General features: G+C 43.9%; 1 protein-coding gene across 5 annotated transcripts in view; it reads left to right on the top strand.

Moving 5' to 3' along the window:
* Positions 1-14515, top strand: part of ZnT63C (zinc transporter 63C) — a 143137-nt gene that overhangs the window by 53627 nt on the left and 74995 nt on the right. For 2 of the 5 annotated variants that reach the window (XR_011715098.1, XM_071681808.1), the window contains one exon: positions 1634-1702. The gene's annotated coding sequence lies outside the window, so the exon portion shown is untranslated. Of the gene's footprint in view, positions 1-1633; positions 1703-12012; positions 13043-14515 lie in introns of those variants that run through there. The other 3 variants (XM_071681805.1, XM_071681807.1, XM_071681802.1) reach the window with 3 other exon arrangements.

Raw genomic sequence — 14515 nt, 5'->3', positions numbered from 1 at the left:
CCCGCCCCCCTCCCTCGCTACACACTCTCTCTCTCTCTCTCTCTCTCTCTCTCTCTCTCTCTCTCTCTCTCTCTCTCTCTCTCTCTCTCTCTCTCTCTCTCTCTCTCGACATATAAAACAGATACTCCTCTCTGGTATTTTGCTGCTGAGAGACGCGTTTCGCATGCAATTACGTCTTACTTTTCAGTGTGGCTGGTTGCAGTGTTGGCCAGCCTTGGCGAGCATTTTCTCCTGCTTTGTTTGATGTTGAGTTATCACGCTGATGGTAACTGACGCTTGTGTTTAGTGACCGCTCTTGCTGTGTACCGACGTGAATTGACGCTGGCTGTATTTGCGATATTTCAGTCGATGATCTTTATTGTGTATAGCACTGAAATGTATGTATTCATTACTGTACGGTAAAGAACTATTTACTGACGTTGCTGGTCGAGGCCCACTTGTAATGCATAGACAACGACCATATATATCCATAGGGAGGGTATATGATCTCAGTATTATCCCCAGCGCTTGAGGGATGTTTAACTCTCGTTATGCATTGGTAATCATAATGATCCTGGCAGGTGATTAGCCTTAGTATTGCCCAGTTAGATATCGGTAGCCTTTATGAATCTGATTTGACAAGCCTTAGGAAAGCCCAGGTAGACATAGACAACCTTAATGGTTCTAGTAGTTGACAGCCTTACGACCCTGGCAGTTGATAAGCCTTAGAGTACATAACTAAAATGTATCTGAAAACTGTATTACCCTTTAGTGATGGCGAGTTTAAGGAGGGGAGTTTAACTACCATCTCGCCTGCTCCTTACCTTCACCTTCGCTTCACCATAGCTCCCTTCCTTCGCCAGGTGGAACGGAGCCGTGTTTGGGTTAATGAGTCTGTCAAGATGTCCTGAGTTCGTACCTGGCGTGTTTGTGATTACCTATACGTACGTACTTACCTGTTTGTGCGGTATGAGGGAGTTCTACACTCATAGTCCCATTTCTTTATTAAAGAGCTATTTCAAACCTCAGTAAACTGCCGGGATTCACAAGTTCCTTGTGTCTTGTCTTCTGACCGTCCACCGCCCTAACAAGCTTATCGCCCATCTTCGTGTAATTACCTGTTTGGGGGAGACAGTGCTCCACTCGGAGGGCCCCGTGTCCTCATCTGCCTCTACCTGTGACAGAACTCTGCTGAGAGCTAGGGCAAGGGAGGAACCTGTTACCACTGAAAAAAATTAGAGTTAATCGTCATGTGAATTACACATGGAATGGAATGTGTCAGATGCGCGGGGACTGAGCGGCGGAAACCCACGAGTGTGTGAAACAGGACGAAAAGACTGCAGCCTGGTCCAGAAAAGGGAACATGACGGCCACTGTCGTGCTTGACCACACCACAGGTGTCACTGACCCTGGCGGGAAGTGCCACCCTAATCGATGGTACCCATACCACCTGTGACTTATATAACAGATCCTTCACCTACATACACCATGTTATGATTATCAGCTCCTGTGTGTGTGTGTGTTCGTCTGTCTGGGTTTAACTTATAACACTTAAGTGCGAGAATTGATGAAGATTCTTAAAATGTTTCCGTTCCTCCCATTTTGTTTAGTGATTTTTATATACATAACAAAATATTTTCTTTTTTTTCCGCAGGTGTGAGGCGTCTGGGCATTATATATAGGACGTAGTATATATATACACACACATATATATATATCAAAGGTAAGACCATTTGTTTCTGTGTGTAGAGGTTATTGAAGATAGTGTTTTATATTACAGTATATTGGTAAGATCAGATGTGTTAGATGAAATTAGCCGTTGGCATAGGTCATTGAAAACGGGGCATTGCAGTGTACTACTAAGGACATTTATATTTAAGGAAATTCGTGATGTGCATGACTAGTTGTGGTGTTTTATAGCGTCGGTAAGAACTGTAATTATTAACCTGAACTAAGTGTTGGTACAGATTATTGGACTTGGTGTGTATATTATCAAGGATAATCTTACTGGTTGATCTCGTAAGACAAGGTAAGTCAAGGTAAGTTTGATTTGATACATGTCGAACTGATGCCTCCCCACCCACCCCGTACACACACACACACACACACACACACACACACACACACACACACACACACACTCATGCTTATTAGCCTCATTGTTCAGAGAAGTTTTTTGCTGTGTGTCTGACTGCCTGAATATTGCGTTCCAGTATTCTCCACCAATTGATAGTCGTTAGTTTAACTCCAGGAGTGATTGGCGTTGAATAACCAGGTTAAGTTTATGCCTCTCTCTCTCTCTCTCTCTCTCTCTCTCTCTCTCTCTCTCTCTCTCTCTCTCTCTCTCTCTCTCTCTCTCTCTCTCTCTCTCATAACATTTGGCAACACGTAATTCGCAGAACCTGTTCATCACAAGTCCAGTTTTTTTTTTTTCCTCATTCTCCGAACGCTCACAGTCAGCGTGGAGGAGGGGTGGCGAGAGGAAGGGGATTGTTTAGAGTTTACTCATAGTAGATATTAGATTAGTCCTTCAGTAAGCTAGAGATTACCATGGTAAACTGTAGGGAGATAGATATATCTACTCCGTCTTCATGGTTTTTGCCTACTTGATTGCCGTTTCCCGCGTTAGCGAGGTATCGCCTGGAATTGACGAAGAAAGGCCGCATCACATTCATTTCTTATCTGTCATGTGTGATGCACGGAAGCATCAGCTCCCTATCCACAACCAGGGCCCACAAACCTTTCCATGGTTTATTACCCCGGACGTTTCACATGCTTTGGGTTAGTCCATTGAAAGCACGTCGACCCCAGTATACCACATCGTTCTGATTCACTCTATCCCGTGCACGCCTTTCACCCTCATGCATGTAATCTTAGAGCACAAGAAAAGCTACAGTTGTCTTTATGAGGATGATATCAACCCGGATTCTGCGAGTTTTAAGAACGAGTGACGAAAAAGAATAGATGATAATGGCGTTCCATAAGCCACCCATCCTCTCCCGGTTGCAATACTGCTGAGCTTACCAACGTTCGCATTTAAGGTAGAGATAGCTAATTTATAAGTTTTTTATCATTATTTGCTCCGAATCAGAAGCCTGTTAACCAGGAACGCCCATTAGAAGTTCCAGTGAAAAGCAAAACACACACACACACACACACACACACACACACACATGCATGGGTTACATGGTTGTTCACCTCATTGCCAGTTGCCAGAAGGAACGGAACGGACCATATGGTGGACTGCGTCCATGAAATACCTGGACATGCGTCAGGAAGATGTAACCGACCCAGCCATGCGGGCTGCGGCCATCAACAGTTTTATTCCACTAACGGCGCAGCGGAACAGTTTTAGTGAACCAGCGGAAGACCAAAGTTTGAATATATATATATATATATATATATATATATATATATATATATATATATATATAATGTGTGTGTGTGTATAGATAGATAGATAATAGAGAGAGAGAGAGAGAGAGAGAGAGAGAGAGAGAGAGAGAGAGAGAGAGAGAGAGCATATAGAGGGAGTGGTCCTGACGTTGATTGGGTCTCTGCCCCGCACACCGACCTACTGCTATCACACGTGTTTTCCTCCACACACACACACACACACACACACACACGGTTTCCCAGTTATTCCCATCCACACGCACACTATTTCCCCATTTATTCATACGGAGGTGACAACGAACGTGCCTGGTAAGGACTTGCCAAGGTCCTTGAACATCGTTACGATACAGTGGGGTTAAGGTAGGGGATCCAGTGTCCTGTATATTCTATGATAGAATATTCAGATTTATGATAAGATTTTTCTGATGTATTCTTGCTTGACTGAATATTTACGGAATACTCACGTAGATCGCGTTGTGTTGATCTTAGACATTTCTCTCATATGCCAGGAATTTTACATTACTCGTAGAAAATAAATCTTTGGCCGCCTCCATTTCGCATATGATCTGCGCGCCGCGTGCAATTTGGAAACATGGGTTCACCGCCTCCCTCACCCCTGGCGGGTGTTGGGGGAATCTCGTGAAATCTTTAAAATGGTAGCCACAGCGGCTCTCGCTCAGTTTACACACTTGCCTGTATTTCAAGTCCACACTCCTTAGTCTTCATAGCTCCCGCTGTGGTCCATACCGTCATCATGGAATTCGTGTAATTATTTCTAGTTTTGTTGTTGTGTTCGTGGAGTCTGGGCAAAGGAAATCATCTTAATGTCTTTTATTATATTTTTTTTTCAACAATCTTGTGAGTATATCCTGATTCTGTCGTTATATTTCTCAGTTATCCTTACAGTCATCTATGTATATATATATTATCCCTGTGGATGGGGGAGAAAGGATACTCCCCACGTATTCCCTGCGTGTCGTAGAAGGCGACTAAAAGGGGAGGGAGCGGATGGCTGGAAATCCTCCCCTCTCGTTCCTTTTTTTATTTTTCCAAAAGAGGGAACAGAGAAGTGGGCCAGGTGAGGATATTCCCTCGAAGGCCCAGTCCTCTGTTCTTAACGCTACCTCGCTAATGCGGGAAGTAGCGAATAGTATGAAAGAAAAGATATATATACACACACATATGTATTCCTGTGTTTATTTTAATGCCGCACGTTTGTTTGTCTCGTTCATATTTACGAGTATCTATAGAGTACGTCCTGATTTCGTGCGCAGTTGTCCTATTCGCGGCTTTTGAACGCGGCCTTGTTGAAGTATTCGGTAACGTTTGTCTTACGCTATTTTCCTTGTACATGGCATTACCTCTTGCTGCCCCAACCACTTCTTTTTTCTTTTTTTTTTCCTTCGTCATTTACAGAGCGGCGCACGTATGTTCTTGTGGACAGAGTTTATTTTCAGCGTGGCTCCAGTGTGTGTGTGGTGGACTTTGGAGAGGTTAGAGTGCCATGGGGTTGGATGGTAGGTGTGAAGCTCTCATATTGAGAGTGAGGCGAATTATTCATGGCGGCGGTAGAGCGAACTACATACCGCCCGAGGTGGGAGGGGGGCAGAGCGAAACACATACTTGGCAACAGCAGAGCGCAACGGACAGAGAGCGAAGGCAGAGCTAGACATACTCAGCGGCGGCCGTGCGAACTAACGCAATCCCCTTCCGCTGACTCCCTCCTCCCTCGCTGGGGAGAGACCTCGTCTTACTGGCGTAAATCACGAGTGTTAAGAGGTAGGAGTTCACGGGATAGCATTACGCTCTCGCCCCTGCATGCCGAGCTAAAGCACGAAAACCATCTCTTGACTGCAGTTTCGTAAATAAAGATATCCTGTTCGGTAACGCTATTTTTTGTATTCATTTATCTGTTTAGTGATACATTCATTGGTAACTTTATTTTTTGTAATTACTTATATACAGTCACACATATTCAACGGGTAGTAATGTTTCTACATAAAGTGTGTGGAAAATGGTTGTGCCTACGTACGGTGATGTATGATATCCACTCATATATCTTGCTTGATTGGCAGTGGCAGTAGAGAACCTGGATTGAGTTGTAAGGAACTGTTAAGCCTTCCCACCCCATCTCTTTACCTCCCCTCCACCCCCCAACCCCCATGTAACCCTGCCACCCTGACCGCACTCACGAGAGCCCTTGAGCCAACCCCCATCCGAATTCCTCCGCCTCTCAGAGACCATCCCGTCAGTCAACTAGCGAGAAAGTATTCATAACTTACCAGACTCCTGAACCTGGACTTTTGTAAGGTGATGTGCTTGATGACACACACACACACACACCATTTGGTTTACCAAATGGCGTCCTAGCTTCGTCTCTTCGATGTATATCAACTGACTGTTATATTTCTCTCTTGTGTCTCCCCTGATTATGTGATTATTACACGAAAGTGCACTTGGGAACTTTTCGTGTTTCATTTTCCCCGTGGACTCATAGGAATATCTTGATCACGCGCAAAATTGTGATCCTTTCCAATATATATATATATATATATATATATATATATATATATATATATATATATATATATATATATATATATATATATGTGTGTGTGTGTCTATGTGTGTGTGTGTGTGTGTGTGTGTGTGTGTGTGATGGACATGATAAAGTGTTCATAAACCTGGTGACTTGGTATGAAAAGGTATATTAGTAAGGTCATGGTAGCGTGTCAGTGAAAACTTATGCACCTCACACCTGCTGGAGTTATATTGAAGACACTTCCATTAGCTGGAGTTAGGGAGATAATGGGCTTATCAAGTATTTCATTTTTGCTCTTGAATCGTGCTTTTACCGAGTGTGTATGTGTGCATGTGTGTGTGTGTGTGTGTGTGTTTTGTTGTTGTTGTTGGATGAAATGCCCATAAATTGTCGTAAGTTAATATATCAGCACCTCCCATATGTCCAAATATTTTAAGCCTAACGATTAACGTTGCGCGTCCAGTCTGTGTTGAGTGGCTCCGCCCCCACTTGTGTGCTAGGTTTTATCGGATCATAACCACCCACCGAAGTACGTGTTATATCTCCTTCAGGTGTTGAAGACGTTGTTGCATAGACCATGTACGCTCTCATTATGCATTGTGGCCCCTGAATGTGCATGTCACTGTGTGTGTCTATTGATTCGGCAACACTAAGCTCGGTGCGGGGGTGGGTATCATAGAGAGCCCCGTTCTCAGGTCGCCATTTACTGACACTTGGAGGCCCATATGTAATTGCAGCATAATGGACTCTTGCAAGGTAGGAGGATGATTGGTGCCTGAAATGCGATGAAGTATACTTCGAAGGGGAAAAAAAAATGTATCCGGGTGTGTGTAGACATTATGTTCGTTGAAGTTTGGGGATGTCATTTGATATATATTTACTGAAGACTTGGCTTGGTCCACATTGCATGAAGAAGTGAAGTTATTGAAGATTATGATTTTATTGTCTTAGTCATGAAGGAAATTAGCAGACTTACGTAAGGGAGAGTACATTAAATAAAACCAAATAAAAATAGATTTTACTGTACCTGTGATTTACTCTTCGAGAGAATAGCTTTACATTTTCCGCAACATGACAGAGATGTAATCAGGCACACGGGGGGGCGGGCGTTGCCACATCCAAGGGATGTGTCATAATCTGTAGAGTTTTGCGTGTGAGGTGCCGTATTGTTTCATAATCATTCTGCCGCAGGTGCAGCGGGGGTGGGTGACCTTTCCCGTGCCACCTCTGAACCACAGCTTCTGCCACTTCCACCCACGTCAGTCTCTCTCTCTCTCTCTCTCTCTCTCTCTCTCTCTCTCTCTCTCTCTCTCTCTCTCTCTCTCTCTCTCTAGGAAAGAATCCAATTGAACGATGGACACCTTGTGGATCTCATATCACCCCCCATCCACTTTCCATACTCTCCCCTCCTCCCCCATAAGACAAGACTCACCTTAACACGTGTGTTGAACGGCACGGCACCAGCCAGTCATTGTTAAATCCGTGTGTTTGTAAACAGGTCGCCTTACCTCTCATACGGCCTCATACATCATTCAGTACCACCCGCATCCTTGCTGGCATTCGTCGTCCATTGTAACCTCGGATATACTTAAATCATCCAAGCCCAGAGTCCCAGCATCTTTTTTTTTTGTGTGCATTTTGTTGGGAACTTCTGATCTTCCAAGCTGTCTTGATGCGCTGCTGTTGGTATGTGTAGTTATGGTGTGATATGCACCCTGGCTGGTCATATACACAGTGGGAGAAGCTTTGATTCTTATTTTTTTTTTCTAAGTTCAGGGGTCGCCCCATGATGGTCCTCATTGGACAGTAGCAAATTGAAAGCAGACGGAATCCCCTGACATTTTGTACTATTGCGTAAAGATTAGCATCTTTGTTCTTTATGGGATTCAGTTTACGCATTGTTGATTCATTTGACGCATTGTAGATTCAGTTTACGCATTTTAGATTCAGTTTACGCATTCTACTCACTCGCTTATTCCAGCAAGGAATTACTAATAGTATGAGTAACAGTAATGGTATTATTATTATTATTATTATTATTATTATTATTATTATTATTATTATTATTGCTATTATTATTATTATTATTATTATTATTATTATTATTTATGTTATTATTATTATTATTATTATTATTATTATTATTATTATTATTGTTATTATTATTGTAAAGGTTAATGACCAGAGATTATCCAGTACCTTCCCATGTGAATATCAGGATGAATCATCCCTCGCGGCCACGTGCAGATGAAAATGTTTCTCGAGCTTTTATGCTGTCACAGGAATTTGTGTAATTTACAGAATCATTTGAATCACCGAGACGGTTTAAAAGCTTACACTCCCACCCACACACACACACACACACACACACACACACACACACACACACACACACACACACACACACATACACACACACCTACGGACTTACAGACATACGCTTTGGCCTCCCACACACTCATTACCGCTTAACATTTCTTCTTAAGCACTTGGTTCTGATGGGTTATGAAGAGATGTGTCGAGTGGGAACTTACGTGTTCCGAGCCACCTGTCTTTTGTAGTTGTCCGTACCTAAGTGATCATTTATGTAAAGATTTTATGTATATTGTCAACGTGATTTGTGAATTTTTACGGTGAAGAACTACCTGGGTGGGTTGGGCCATTCTTTCGTCTGTTTCCTTGCGTTACCTCGCTAACGCGGGAGACAGCGACAAAGCAATATATATATATATATATATATATATATATATATATATATCCGGGTATTATCAGTATGCCTGCGATAGCGCTTGGGGTTCGTTATGTGTGAGTCTGTGTTCGAAGTGTTTATTTCTCCCATATGATAATATTTTTATCAAATGATGTCCCTCATATTCACAGGTATAGTTTAGACTTATTAGTTTGTTATGTCTTTTTATCATATGGATCCCTCCCTTCCACGGGAATAAGTAAAATTGAGATGGGTTCAGTTTTAATCCTTGCGCTCCTGCACCGCTGTCTACAGGAGAGTTTGAGGCAGGGCTCTGCCATGTACAGTATACAGGTCGCAGAACCTCGCCGCGCCATGTCGCGCCGACACACACACACACACACACACACACAAAGAGAGAGAGAGAGAGGTGCGATTTTCACATGTGCGGAAATAGCCGATTTGGACGATCAAAAGTTTTTTTTTTTTTACAGTCTGTCGAGCCTGGCAAACAACAAAGCTCCCCCCCCCCCTCCCCCCACCCAAAGGGATGCGAGTTTGAGTATGCTGACGTGTGTTTCGAAAATTCCCGTTATTTCGACTGATTTTTCAGATATGTCCCGATTATCGGGAGTGAGCAGCAGACCGCATTGTTTCCCTGACAATTTGCTGGACGAAGCGATTTGCCATGGCGGACGCCCGCCAGCTGTGTTACCCCCCGAAGGCGAGAGTCATTTGTTTGTCACCTAAACACCCTCGTGACATCTATCGTTGAGGAGGAGAGGGAGGAATTTCTCATATATTTTTAGATTCAATTGTCGGGATCGAAATGAAAAAAAAAAATGAGAAAGAAAGAAAACGGATTGTCGGTGGAATGGGTTTCTTTCGCGAGGGAAATCTTGAGAATTGCATTGAACTCGTTGTGGAAATTATAAGATATTTATCTTGAGCGACGTTGGTGACATGTTGAAATAAACAACGTTATTGCGACCATGCGTCGTACATTAGTGTAAATAAGCAGTCCTTTGGTACTAAGATGTACGACCAGTTTGGTTGTACACAGGCTGTACGACCAGTCAGTCGTCTGGTTATATATATATATATAGGCTCTACGACCAGTCGTTTGCCTTGGCTCTACGACCAGTCGCGTAACAAGAGGGGATACGACCAGTCGCCTAGCACGACTTTATTCGACCAGTCGCGTAACAGAAGAGGATACCCCGACCAGTCGTGTTGGTATAGACCAGTCGTCTGGGACTTGTTGTGTAGAGGTAGGTTTATTCGACCAGTTTATGGGACTAGGTTGTGCGACCAGGAGTTCATATTCGTCGTATTTTGGCGATCCAGAGTCGAATGTATATATATGAGAGCAACATCGACCTGTGTTTGGAATAAAAAGCGTTATTACAAATGCTTTGGCTCAACCATATATATATATATATATATATATATATATATATATATATATATATATATATATATATATATATATATATATATATATTATCCCTGGGGATAGGGGATGAAGAATACTTCCCACGTATTCCCTGCGTGTCGTAGAAGGCGACTAAAAGGGGAGGGAGCGGGAGGCTGGAAATCCTCCCCTCTCGTTTTTTTTTTTTTTTTTTTTTCCAAAAGAAGGAACAGAGGGGGGCCAGGTGAGGATATTCCACAAAGGCCCAGTCCTCTGTTCTTATCGCTACCTCGCTAATGCGGGAAATGGCGGATAGTTTAAAAGAAAAGAAAAGAAAAAAAAAAAAAAAAAAAAATATATATATATATATATATATATATATATATATATATATATATATATATATATATATATATACATATATATATATATATATATATATATATATATATATATATATATATATATATATATATATATATATATATGTGTGTGTGTGTGTGTGTGTGTGTGTGTGTGTGTGTGTGTGTGTGTAAACAAATACTGTTTATGCAAGGAAAACCCCCTTCTTTCCTATGTCGCGTTGGGTTATGATGTGCAAAGGATGGGTCAGTGTTGTACATTGTTGGGAGCGACATAAGCGGATTTACGGGGTAGAGGGTGGGGGACATAATTCCCATCTTAGGAGATATTCAAGCCCCAGCTAGAAAAGAAAAATAGATCAGTTCCCCTTCTCCTCCTCCTCCTCCTCCTCCTCCTCCTCCTACCACAACTACTGCTGGTTGAAATGTGCGGAATGTATCGTCATGTGTGTTTTGCTTTATGTAAGCTACACCAGCATACGGGAGTGGGGTAGTTACTAACCCCTTTTGAAAGAGAAAAATTTTAGGTCAGATCTTTCGCGGGTGTTACTTAAAATCCTTAGGTGGATTTTTGGGGAAAAAGAGGGAGGTGGGAGGTTATTACGACGTAGCTGAATCGGCCCCGTGTCAGTATATTGGGCCTCCCCTCAGTCGTTGCCTCCCTCCCTCCCTCCCCACCAGGAAGGTTCAAATCCCTCCCTCAGGGGAGCGATGCGATGATCGCGGAGAAATGTGTTGGTTCTCGTCATGGGGGGTTGAAGCTGTTGCGACAGCTGGTGTTGCCGGGGGAAGAGGTTTTACCCGACTGTGCCACGATGAATTACCGTGTTTCTTTTTCTCAGTATCTCGAGGTAGGTAGGGGGCGAGGAGGGGCAGTATTCCTCATGAACTTTTGGAAGTCGGTTTCCCATCCTTAACATGTTGCAAGCTTTCCTCTTAGTCTAACCTGAACTAGCCTAACCTTACGCGAGCTTTCCACCTAGTCTAACCTAGCGTATCCCTAGAATAACCGAGATTTAATCACCTAAGGTAACCTAAGCTGACCTTAAGGAACCAAAATTGAACCTCCCCTAACCAGACCTCATTTCACGATATTGGGAAAAAACCTCCGCCAGATGGGGCTTAGGGTGGGAAAGGCCAGGTGGTATTGTATGTGATACACATGACAGATAAATGCAAGGCCTCGACTGCAGGAAGAACATGGAACAACACCCTAGGTGACCACGAAGCCTCGAAGCAGTTAAGAGAGGCTCCAAGTCATTCATCGACGCACATAGTGAACACTGTTTAGCTTAACTTAGTGGATCTCCTTCGTAAAACCCAAACATACAACATAATACACATCCCGAGTCTACGGGGATGTGTTTAAATGTCATTTGTAAAGAAAAGAAGTTTCAAAAAATCACTCACGTGCCTTGAAATAAAACACCTACACCATACACTTGTACACACTTCAGTCTTCCCTTCCCAGTTCATAGTATCCCTTCCACTGTCCCACCTATTCTTTATACCCTCCTTGAACCACCTTACTGGAAAAGAGAAAAGGAAAATAGCGTAGGTCACACTAGGTGATGATAATGGTGCTGGCGTTTGAGGAGAGCAGGGAAGAAAACGTGAGTGTGTATGCGAGTGGGTGCTCATACCAACCTGAGGTGTGTGTGGGGACGGACGTGCGCGAGGGAGGGTGTGTGTGTGTGTGTGCCGCTGCTGCATTGGTTGTGTTACCCTAGTGCGCTGAGGACGGTAGAGGCGAGCTCTGCTCTGACTGACTTGCTCCTCCTCCTCTCCACCTCTCTCGTGCGTTAAAGACCACAAATTCGCATATCCAGGAGGCCGGTTTATGTGTTTCTATCTTCGTGAAAAGTGAGTACGCGTCGTCTTGGATGATACGAGTTGATAGTGTTTGAGGTGTAATCTTCCGAGGCCTTTGAAAGTGCTTTTTGTCCATACGTTGGCGGACGTTATCTCCGAGTCTTGGCGAGACTGGTTGGCAGAGGTGGGTTTCAGTAACTACTGACTCGCGACTGTACGCATCACGAGAGGATTGTCTATACATCGAGGGGAATCTCTACCTCTCACAGCTTACGCAGTACGCATTCCTCTTCCCACACACGCACACTCAACACTAGTAACGCACACGCGGAAGGCTTCAAACCATCCCATTACGATAGAATATTTCACTGTGGCAGACTCGGGTGCGAGACAGGCTATTATGATATGAGTCTGGCGGAGGCTACGGCATCGAGCGACCCTCGCTGAGGTCTGTGGCTGATAACAGTGTGGCAGAAGGGCCAACGAGACGGCTCAGAGGGCGAGAGACAGAGGTGCACGTGACGTCGAGAGAACGTGTCGAGACCTACATACGTTGCCCCTTCCATGTGCCATTAGCAGGTGATCATGTGTGTGTATATCATGGACAGAAGGTGAAGACTCCAGCGAGTTGCTGAGGAATTTAAAAAGTAGAGTGTGTGTGTGTGTGGAGGTGGTGGAATTTTCTGAGGCTCTGTAGTGAAGGTGAAGATTGCAGTTCCTGTTTGAGAGACAAGAAGAAGAAGAAGAAGAAAAGAGGAAAAGATCTGGTCAGCTGGGGTCAGAAGGTCGGCTGGCTCATGCAAGTTGCCCACCTTGGATCCATCCAGCTATCCCAAGACGCAGGTAAGGTAAGGTCTCTCTCTCTCTCTCTCTCTCTCTCTCTCTCTCTCTCTCTCTCTCTCTCTCTCTCTCTCTCTCTCTCTCTCTCTGACCTAATCGTAACGATGAGTAAATACATCTGAAACATCATATCATACATGCTGCTGCTTGTCATATATATATATATATATATATATATATATATATATATATATATATATATATATATATATATATATATATATTTGTTTATTTATTTATATATTTATTTATTTTATTTTGCTTTGTCGCTGTATGTATGTATGTATGTATGTATAAATGTGTGCGTGTGTGTATACTTTCGTGTTAAATACTCATGTTACCCAGGAGGAGCGGCACTGAGCTGAGACCCGTGTGTGTGTGTGTGTGGTGCAGACGAACCCTGTACTCTGATTACGAGCTGGAGGAGCGATAGTCATGTGGAGGGCCGCGCGGGGACCGACCTTGTGTCATGCCACTGGGTTAGTGGGAGAGGAGAGGAGGGGAGGGTGGTTGTGATGGTGGTGTCATACTCCAGGTACCACCCCTTTCTCTCTCTCTCTCTCTCTCTCTCTCTCTCTCTCTCTCTCTCTCTCTCTCTCTCTCTCTCTCTCTCTCTCACCCTTGACATATGAGGGAAAATCTGGAGCATGAGACAAGAGTGAGTGAGTTTGTTGGGTCGTAATGCCGGGCAGGTGGTAGGGGTGGGGTGGGGTGGGGTGCTCACGAGAGAGAGAGAGAGAGAGAGAGAGAGAGAGAGAGAGAGAGAGAGAGAGAGAGAGAGAGAGAGAGCAGTGTATAATAAGGTTGTAGAGAGATGAGATCGTGAGAGGAATGAAGAGAAGGAGATTGAGAGAAGATGAAGGACTTGGGGAGGAGAAAAACAAAGAGGAGATAATGAGGACGAAGGGAGAGAGAGAGAGAGAGAGAGAGAGAGAGAGAGAGAGAGAGAGAGAGAGAGAGAGAGAGGTGGAAGCGCGTAAGGTATGTAATAACGCGTGGGGAGACGAAGATGAGTAAAGAGGGGGAGGGAAACTGCAAGGAGCCATTGGACCGGTTGAAGGAAAACAGAGAGGAGATACAGCGGGCGAAGGGAGAGAGAGAGAGAGAGAGAGAGAGAGAGAGAGAGAGAGAGAGAGAGAGAGAGAGAGAGAGTGGAGAGGAAAAATGAGAGCAGGACGAGTGGAAGAGATAGTGTGTAGTTGAGAGGTTAGGATACGAAAGAAAGATTAGAAGAAGGAAGAGAACAGGTGAAGGTAGGGGAGATGTGGAAGAGGAAAAGTAGAAGACATCATAGTCTATCCTCCATATCTTGAGGGAGTCGTTCAGGGAGCCAGTGATTTGCCTCCACATCTTGAGGGAGTCATTCAAAGCCTGAGCGTTTTATCTTTTCGAGAGGGACTTTATCTCTCTGCTCGTACTGTGATTTGAGAACCTTTACCCGTGTAGTAACACACACACACACACACACACACAGGCAGACG

The sequence above is a fragment of the Panulirus ornatus genome, chromosome 33, assembly GCF_036320965.1.
Source record: "Panulirus ornatus isolate Po-2019 chromosome 33, ASM3632096v1, whole genome shotgun sequence".
Classification (NCBI taxonomy): Eukaryota; Metazoa; Arthropoda; class Malacostraca; order Decapoda; family Palinuridae; genus Panulirus; species Panulirus ornatus.
Note: the sequence above shows the minus strand (reverse complement) of the source record. Positions and strands in the feature narration are given on the sequence as shown.